This window comes from Micromys minutus, assembly GCF_963924665.1.
Source record: "Micromys minutus genome assembly, chromosome: 10".
Taxonomy (NCBI): Eukaryota; Metazoa; Chordata; class Mammalia; order Rodentia; family Muridae; genus Micromys; species Micromys minutus.
Genome location: NC_137979.1, coordinates 7,689,176 through 7,698,204, shown reverse-complemented (window position 1 = coordinate 7,698,204; position 9,029 = coordinate 7,689,176). Strand labels below are relative to the sequence as shown.

The window sequence follows — 9,029 nt, the reverse complement described above, 5'->3', positions numbered from 1 at the left end:
CGTGCGCCTGCCCTGCGCTGCGGCTGCTGCTAGACTAACGGGCTTCGAGCTGCGTTGTCTGTCCGCCCTGATCCGAGGCCTTCCCAGATCGGTGAGTCTGCAGAGTCGCTACAGTGCACGGGGTCCAGGTCCCCGGGGACGAGCACCTGGCTATGTCCCTGAAGGAGTGCGGCCACCCGGGGGTGTCGCGGCTGGGTGTGTCCCGGGAGGGAGCCCGAGGTGCTGGCGCTGCATGACAGCGCCCTGGGAGGAGGGGAGCTGGTGGCCTCCGGACCCCGCCGAGGGTGTGATCCAAGACCTGGGCGCCTAATTGTCTAAAGTGATGGGAAAACTTGGGGACCCTCGCTGGAGGCTGTGAGTTGCCCAACTTGGAGAGCTTGAGGAATTGAACCATCTGCTGAGCAGCAGACGGTTTGTGGTGTGGTCCGGGAGAACGGCTCCCTGATAACCGGTCAGAGGAAGGACCAGCTTGTCGGTCCCCGAGCTGCTCAGCTCTCCGGGAGCCGCAGAGGCTCTTAGCAAGATGCAGAGGACCCACTCTGTCTTTTGCTTCTCCTAAACCAACCGGTTCCTTCCCAGTTTTTCAAGAGCCTTAGATGCTCGGATCTAAGATCCCACCACCAAGTTGCAGTGTGGCCTTGAGCCTGGAGCTTTCTCTCTCTGAGCCTCCCTCTTCCTAGGTGCTGATAACGCCTGCTTTCAGTCCTGTCAGAGCGGGTTGGTTTGACTGCTGATTGGGGAATCCTGAATACAGGTGTGGGCGAAGAAATGCTCCTTTAGGAGAGAGAATCTGGCTTCTGCTTCCTCCCCCCACCTCCGCCCCCTTTTGTTTAAACTCTGGTGGGTCTTACTAGACACTTCCAAATTTGGGCATATGGCTCCAGGGTTTGGAGAGGATCCTGGTGTCCTCTTAGAATCTGTCCCCCAACCCCCAGTTCCACCTCTCCTTGCCAGATCATATCTTGAAGCTGCGAACCCATCCCCAGACATGATAGCCTGACGCCCCAGTCTTTCTTACCCTCCTGTAACTATTTCAGCCCCTGTACGCCCTGGTATTCTGGCTGCAGACCCTAAGCCCTGCAGAAGACCCTGGGCAATCCCCTGCCGTATCCATGAGTTACAGCTTGCCTGGGACCCTTGGAGGGACCTCTTTTCTCTCTGGGCCCTTGTTCCCCACAGCAATCTGCTAAGGTGACCGCACTTCCGGTGCCCTCCCCCTTGACCAATTCAACTGTTCTCAGATTTGGGAGTGGGGTGTGGCTGGGCATGGAGGGAAGAGAAGGCCTTCTTCCCTTCGCAGCTGTGACTGTCACTCACCATGTCCCTTTACTTCCTGTCCTTTGTTTGTGAGCCCCTCTCTGCTGGGATACTGAACCTATTTGCTGTTTCTGGCCAGGGGATGCAGCTGTTGCTGGACAGAACATAGATTTGCCCTGAGAATGGAGATGCTGGGGTGGGGGTGGGGCTGGGAGTGGGGTACTGCAGCACTGGAGAGCTGCCAAAGACCATACACACATCTGCACTGCAGCTCCCAGAGGAGTCCTGGACACAAGGCCTGGCCCTGCCCCATCTCTGCCCCTCCCCACCTTGATTCCTTACTCCCTGTTGGGCCTGGGTTGGTGGCTCTTTACAGTGCCATTCAGGCTCAGGGGTGGCCCCATGCACCCCTAGCCAAGCCTCTTCAAGAGACTTCCTGGGTGGGGTTAATGCTGAGGATGCGGTCTCCACAGATTACCCGTATGGAGGGTGGGAAGTGAGGGCTGTACCCTAGCCTGCTGCTGTCTTGGCTTGGAATCCAGGCTTTCCTATTTACGTTCTGCATTCCAGTTGCATTCGGAATGCTCTCTCTGGAGGACCAAGAAGCCCCCACTGAGGCTGGCCCTACAGAGCTGGGGTGGCCTTAGGATTCTGTGAGCCCAGATTGCCCCATCGGTAAAAGGAAGACTGATATCTTCTTGTGGTATTGAGCCTGCAGATACGAAAGTGCCTTTCGAACTGTTGAGCGCTCTGTAGAGCGCTGTGGTGGTAACCTCAGAAGGGTGTGGTACTCAGGTGCTACCTGAGCCCCAGGTTCCTCTTTCTCAAGACTACTGTCTTGATGCTTCTTAAAGTCGTCGTTGTCACTGTTGGAACCCTTCCAGCCAAGCAGACTCTGGGATCTGTTGTTTTGTTAGATGCTGGTATCAGACCATTACAGAGATAGAGATGCTGTAACCCTAGTGTAGAGAAATGGCTAGAGATGTGTTGCCCTACACAGGGGAAGCCCTGGTTCCTTCCCTAATGAGGCATAAACTGTGAGCATCTGCAATCCTAGCTCTCCGAGGTGGGGGCTGCAGGATCTGGAAGTTCAAAGTCACCCTGAGCTATATAGTAAGTTTGATACAGGAGGCCCTGTCTCAAAAAGTAAAAGGTAAAGAATAGTCATAAGCTCTTGCACACACTCCTCTTGTGCACACTCATCTTCACTCTTGCCAGATGTGGTAGTTCATGTCTTGACCTTTAATACGAGCACTTGGGAGGCTGAAGCTGTTGGATCTCTGTGAGTTTGAGGCCAGCCTGGTGTGATACAGAGAGGAACCCTGCCTTTTTTTTTTTTTTTTAAGATTTATTTATTATAAGTACACTGTAGCTGTCTTCAGACACCAGAAGAGGGCATCAGATCTTGTTACAGATGGCTGTGAGCAACCATGTGGTTGCCGGGATTTGAACTCAGGACCTCTGGAAGAGCAGTCAGTGCTCTTAACCGCTGAGCCATCTCTCCAACCCCAGGGACCCTGCCTTTAAAAGGAAAACAAACAAACTCAATCTGTCTTTATTATTTAAACCTTGACCTTAACCATTATGAATTATTTTTAAAATATTTTTATTTACATTATGTATTTGTATGTGGACATCTATGCCACGGTATGCATGTGGAGGTCAGAGGACATCTTGAGGAACTTTGTTCTCCCTTTCCATGTTGTGGTTCGTGGATGGAACTCAGATTATCAGGATCCTCACCGGGTCTCTCTTTTTGTTTGCTGATGGCCCGTGAGCTGTCATGGATTCTCTGCCTCCACTGCCCATCTCGCAGTAAGATGGGTTTGGCTACTTTGTGCAGGGCTTTACATGTAGATTTGAACTTCGGCTCTTCCCAGCTTGCCACACACACACAACTTCAAAATAACTGTGGGGCTTCGATCTCAGAACTTCTGGTCCCTGTGAGATGCTAGACCTTATGGCCATTCATATTTTGAATCTCCTTGGGTGGGATTCAAATGTAGGCCATTTCTGATCCTGGGGCAGCCAGATGGATGCCTGGGGCTCCGTCCAGCTGGGGAATCAATGACTGCGGGTTAGAAGTTAGAAAACACTGCTCTCGAAGAAACCTGAGTGTCTCGGGGTGAGGAGTGGGGGCAAGACAGGGGTGCAATATTCTGCTGCATTAGGAAAGGATTGGGGTCTGCTCCTTCTGACTTAGGGGAGCCCATAAGAAAAGGAGAGTTTTCTAGCTTTATCTTTTCTTGGCAGTAGGGATGGAACCCAAGAACGTATGCAAGCTAGATGAATAAGCTATACTAAACTGAATACCCAGTCTAAACGGGATTTTTAAAGACCCCATCCTCTAGTAGTGGTGCAGTAGACTTAACCCAGGAGGCACCAAAACTCTCTGGGGTACAGAAATCCTCAGACTCTGTTATTAAAATTGCTTTTGAGACAGGGTCTGGCATTGAACTTGCTATGTATCTGATGATGAATTTCTAATCCTCCAGCCTCTATTCCCCAAGTGCTGGTATTGCTTGCATGTATGTAACGAGCATGCGGTGCGAGGAATCCACCCCAGGGCCTTGTGCATGCTGGACAGGAACTCCACCAAATGAGCTACCCCAACCTACCACATGGTCTTTTCCATGTTACTCTAAAAGAGGGTAGAAGGGTGGAGGGAAGGAACCGTAAAATGGTTTAGCAGGTAAAGGCTTTTGCCACCAAGCCTGATGACCTGAGTTCAAGCCGCAGGACCCACACGGTAGAAGGGAAGAACCAACTCTATAACCCACGGCACATGTTTGACCCCTCCCAAAAAAAGAAATGATAAAAAGTTTATCACAGTCAGTGCTCATTTTTCTCCTCTGTACTTGCTGGTGGACAGACTATGGTATTAGGCTGTCGTTGCTGAGGGCACAGGAGCCTTATCTATCCCACTTTCTGTCCTAGCCCCAGCTCCCACCAGTGAGCCTAGATTGCTAGTAGGTTTGTTCCGTTTTGCTTTCTCATGAGTCCTTGGTTAATCAGTAATTTTCTCTATAGACCTGGACAAGTTGCCCAACTTCGGGTCATTTCCCCTCTGGCCACAGCTTGGGGAGCAAAGCAGTTTGGTTCAATGGTCCCCCCCCCCCCCGTGCCCCTTGTGACTTCTCAAGGGTGTCACTAAAGAAACCTCTCTGGCTGTAACTGGAGTTTTTGCCCTGTGAGCCTGGGCTTCTGTAGCCCTTAGCCAGCGAAGTGCAGCCACTTGGTCCCAACAAACCAGTTAGAGACCTGTAATGGGGGGGATGTTAAAAGGAAGTTTATTCAGTGTAACCAAGTTAGGAGGAAGAATGAACTGAGGGAAACAGACACCACGCCTGTTTTTCCTATACTGCCGTGGGTCTGAATGGAGAAAGGAGCAGAGCAAGAGATATGCCTGGTGGACCAGTCTGGTCTTGTTCACCTCCATTCTGGTTCTTCTGAGAGATTCTTAGAAGCCCCCTGTCATCAATGCCAATGACATTGCTTTAGGAGCTCAGTCTGGTTCCTCCTGGCTGACCACTCCTGCCCCAGGTGCAGCTCACCCTCATGGGACAACTGTCCTCTTGTACAGGGCGATGTGCTCTGTGTAGCTTTGTTCACGATGGGACTTAGCTCTGTCCTTTCAGCCAAACTGAACGAGGCAGACAGACCCCAGATGAAGATGGAGACACCAGAAGATAGCTTGGATGTAGTTTCCTTGGGAGAAGAGTGGGGGGTTCGTGCTTTTCAGGAAAAGCATCCTCGAAAGATTGGTTTCCATCCTCTCCATCATCCAAGACAGGAAGTGCCACCCTGGCTGGAGGCAGTGGTTAACCTCCCCCAAGGGTTACAGCAGACACAAGAGCTATGCAGTAATGGCTCAGCTATGAGTCATATGCAATAAAATAAAAATGACCATTTGCCTAAGATTTTATTCTACTCAGAACCAGTGACTAGTCCAAGCAGATATTAGTAACCAGCTCAAAATGGAATCAATAGACGCCTTTATATTTAAAGGAATATCCACTCAGAGGCAAAACTGGTTTTTCCACCTGAGGGGGAGGGGAGAGACTGGAATGATATTAGAATTAATATGTATGAACATTAGTCATCTACCACTTGCTGAGCTATACAAGAGCCTGAAGACAGAAAAACTAGAATCAGATGATCGCCAGAGGTTTTCTTTGAAGATAGATTCTTCTCTCCCCACCCCAGTCCCCACAGGGCATGCAAAATTCCTGACCTCCAGCTAAACAAGAACGGCAAATCCTCAATGGCTGACCACAAGCCCATCTGGGGAGTGTGGTGTGCAGCCTTTGGGGATCCCAAGGAGAGGAGATCTCCCTGGTTTCCCAGTTTGGTAACAGCTGGATCCAGCAGAAACCAATCAGTTTGTTGGCTGCACTGGCCCTGAAGTGTTTCTGATCGCTAGTGTTGGACTTTGGACCTTTAGGGGGCAAAAAGAGTCCTCGGGTTGTATTAATAAAGCTGGAATGGAGAAACACTGGTCTAGGTTCTAGAAGGTTGGGTAGATGAATGATAGAGGGGGGAAGACTAGTTATAACCAACCCTTCAAGCCACCCCACACACCTACAGAGAGAGGGGGAGGGGAAGGGAAAGAAAAGGAAAGGGAGGGCTGGCTGTTTCAAATTTTCAATCATTTAACAATATAATTTATTACTAGTGCTGCGTGTAAGAGAAAGATGCATCTGGAGGCCAGAGGACCACTTTGTGGAGTCTGTTATCTCCTTCCAACTTTACATGGTCCTAGGAGCCAAACTCAAGTCCTGAGCTGTTCTGGAACCCGTTCTGTAGACCAGGCTGGCCCTGAACTTACAGATCCCCCTGCCTCTGCCTCCCCAGTTGTGGAATTAAATGTGAGCACTGCTATTCCTGCCTTTGCCTTCCAGTTCTGATGGCTTTCATCTGTGAAATGAGCTAAGTTCTGCACTTTGGGATAGAAGCACCATGGCCACACACTTATGCACATGTGTTATATATGGATAAGCACTAATGCCAGGCACACAAGGAGAGGTAAGGGAGCTGCCTGGACCATAGCATGAAGCCCTGACTCAAAACAAAAAAAAAAAAAAAAAAAATCAAGAAATAGGGCAGGATGATGAACCCCTTCAGCATGGCAAACAAAGAATGGGTTGGGGTTCTAGGGGGAAAGAAGTGGCCAGCCTTCTAATGCAGATAAAGTCTCTCAGGTCAGGGTGACCTGTGGTCATTACCATCTGGGCCAGTCAGACCTTCATTGTCTTCCTGTAGACAAGATCTTTCTTACACAAAACAAAGGGGGCGGCGGGAGTATGAGATATACTCTGCACCCACGGACTACTGATGTGGGCAGAAGCGAACAGCTTCCTGTGAAAAAGAACATAGGTTCCAAGGCCTGCAAAAGCCTGCAGTTCCTCTGAATAGCCAACTTGACATACGCCACAGAAATATATTTGGTTGGCTGTGGGTGTGGTTCAGTTGGCAGACTGCTCGCTAGCACCCTGGAAGCTAGCCTGGGTTCAGTCTCCAGCACTGTATGAACCGTGCGAGGAGATGCCAACATGAAATTCCTGCACTTGGGAGGTAAAAGGTTGAGAGTCAGATCATCTGAAGATATTTAGTAAGTTCAAGGCTAGCCTGACATACAAGAGACCCTGTCTCAATAAAAACAGAGCAGAACTGACCTAAGAACAAACAATCTGAGGCTCGAGAGATGGCTCAGTGGTTAAGAGCACTTGAAGCTCTTCCAGAGGACCCAGGTTTGGTTCCCAGAACCCAGGTCATTTGGTTCACAACTTTTAAAACTCTAGCCCTTAGGACACAACCTGTGGGTTGTGACCCCAATGGAGCTCAACCAACCCCTTTCACAGGGGTCACCTAAGACTATTGGAAAACACAGATATTTACAATTCATAACAGCAGAAAAATTAGTTATGAAGAAGCAGTGAAGATAATTTTATGGTTGGGAGGGTCCTAGCCTGATCTCCACACACACCAGCTCATGTGTGGCATACATTCATCCAGACAGATTTATACACATAAGCATAGTAAAAAGTTACCTTTTGGACTGGAGAAGATGGATCAGCTGTTAAGAGCACTGGCTGCTCTTCCACAGGTCCTGAGTTCAATTCCCAACAACCACACAGTAGCTCACAACCATCTATAACTCTAGTTCCAGAGATCTGATGCCCCCTTCTGTAAGCACAGACACACATGTGGTGCACATATATACTACAGGCAGGCAAAACTCATATACATAAAATAAAGAAATCTAAAAAAAAATAATTTTAGGTGGGCTATTTTAGCCTCCCACGGGATGAGTGGTTTTTGCACGCTACCTTGCCACAGCCTAAGGAAACCTTATAGTATTCCCATTTCTAAGATAAACTGAGGCAGAGAGAAGTGACACAACTGTGTGTTTGCAGGGTCAGGATTTGAACCTGGGGACTTTAGACAAAGCCTTCAATTATTGCCATGTTATCCCAATAAAAATGACCATTTATTGCTGACTGTGTGTCAGTCTTACTGAGCACGTGCAAACTTGAGATTCAGTTTAAACAGCTTGTATAAGTCAGAGCTCAGGGAACATGGTGGCCCTGACCCACTCAATAGGCTGGGCAGTAGGATTTTGCCCCCAACATAGGACCACAATAGTCACAAGCTACCAGACAAGGCAATGGTGATGACAGCCACCCAGGTAGAAGCCATCCAGGTCACTGCCCAGAGGGACAGGGTTTCTGAATGATCCAATTGCTTGGCTGCTCAGATCAAAAGAGATTTAGGCTTCTGGGGAGAGGGAAGCCATTTTTCCCAGTCTTGAGTGCCTATTCCAGGTAAGTTGGTAAAACTTACAGGTCGGGGGAGAGTTGAGGAGTCCTGAGATCTGGGGTAAGCCTTCCCAGCATTCTCTTGTGGAAACTGGTCAGTAAAATATAAAAAAGTCTTTCATATTGATCATGGATCTTCCCAAACATGGCAACTAATCATTGACTTCATTTCACTAAGGCTCAGAGAGGGAACACAGCTGGAATACTTAGGTCTTTCTCCAGCTGTTGGAAGCCTGCTGTGACCTAGGACTTTGAGGCAGGGCTCCTAGCTGAGTTCTGGCCATGTAGGAAGAGGCTTGGAGGACAGATCCAGCCTCAGCTGGGATCCTGGGCTAATGGCTGTGCAGCCAACGTGAGGCTGTGTGGTGTAGGTTGTTGTGGGTGAGCCCCAGTACACAGACAGCTAGACTGTGTGCTTCAGCCTTTGGTTGTCCTGTTGGAATGAACCAGATTGGCCATCTGAACTACAACGTGAACATCAAATTATAAAAAGAAACTCACTTTCCTCATACACAAGAGGCAGGCCCCCAACACACAGAAACTGCTCTTGGAGTTTTCCCCAAAGGCGTAGCAGCCCCTTCTTGGAGTGAGCTCTCTGTGGAAAGGGGCTCTTGTCCAGATGGGCCTGGGAGCCAGCCAGCTGCTGAAGTTTCCAGCAACGGGGCCAAAGGAAAGTGCCTCAGCCTTCAAGTGACAGGTCCCAGTCCTCCCTCCCCCCCCCCCCCCCCCCCGTGTCAGCTCACTTCCTGGGAATAAGCTCACTTATTCACTCTCTGTGTTTCTGACAGTGTGGGGGCTCCTTTACCAACTGCCTCTTGAGCCTCCAGGCTTGGGGAACCCCCAGATCTGATTCTGAGCCCTTCCTGTAAGAGGTTTCGATTTCCTGGTGAGAGCTGTACTTTTATACCAAAGGGCCCCTGGTTGCCTGGGCAACCGCAGGGTTTTCCTGCAGCT

At 49.6% G+C, this 9,029-nt stretch overlaps 1 protein-coding gene across 2 annotated transcripts in view; it reads left to right on the top strand.

The window, feature by feature from the left end:
- The window catches only part of ANXA6 (annexin A6), a 52,106-nt gene continuing 43,077 nt past the window's right edge, over nt 1-9,029 (top strand). For both annotated transcript variants that reach the window (XM_080924554.1, XM_080924553.1), the window contains exon 1: nt 1-91. The gene's annotated coding sequence lies outside the window, so the exon portion shown is untranslated. The remainder of the gene's footprint in view (nt 92-9,029) is intronic.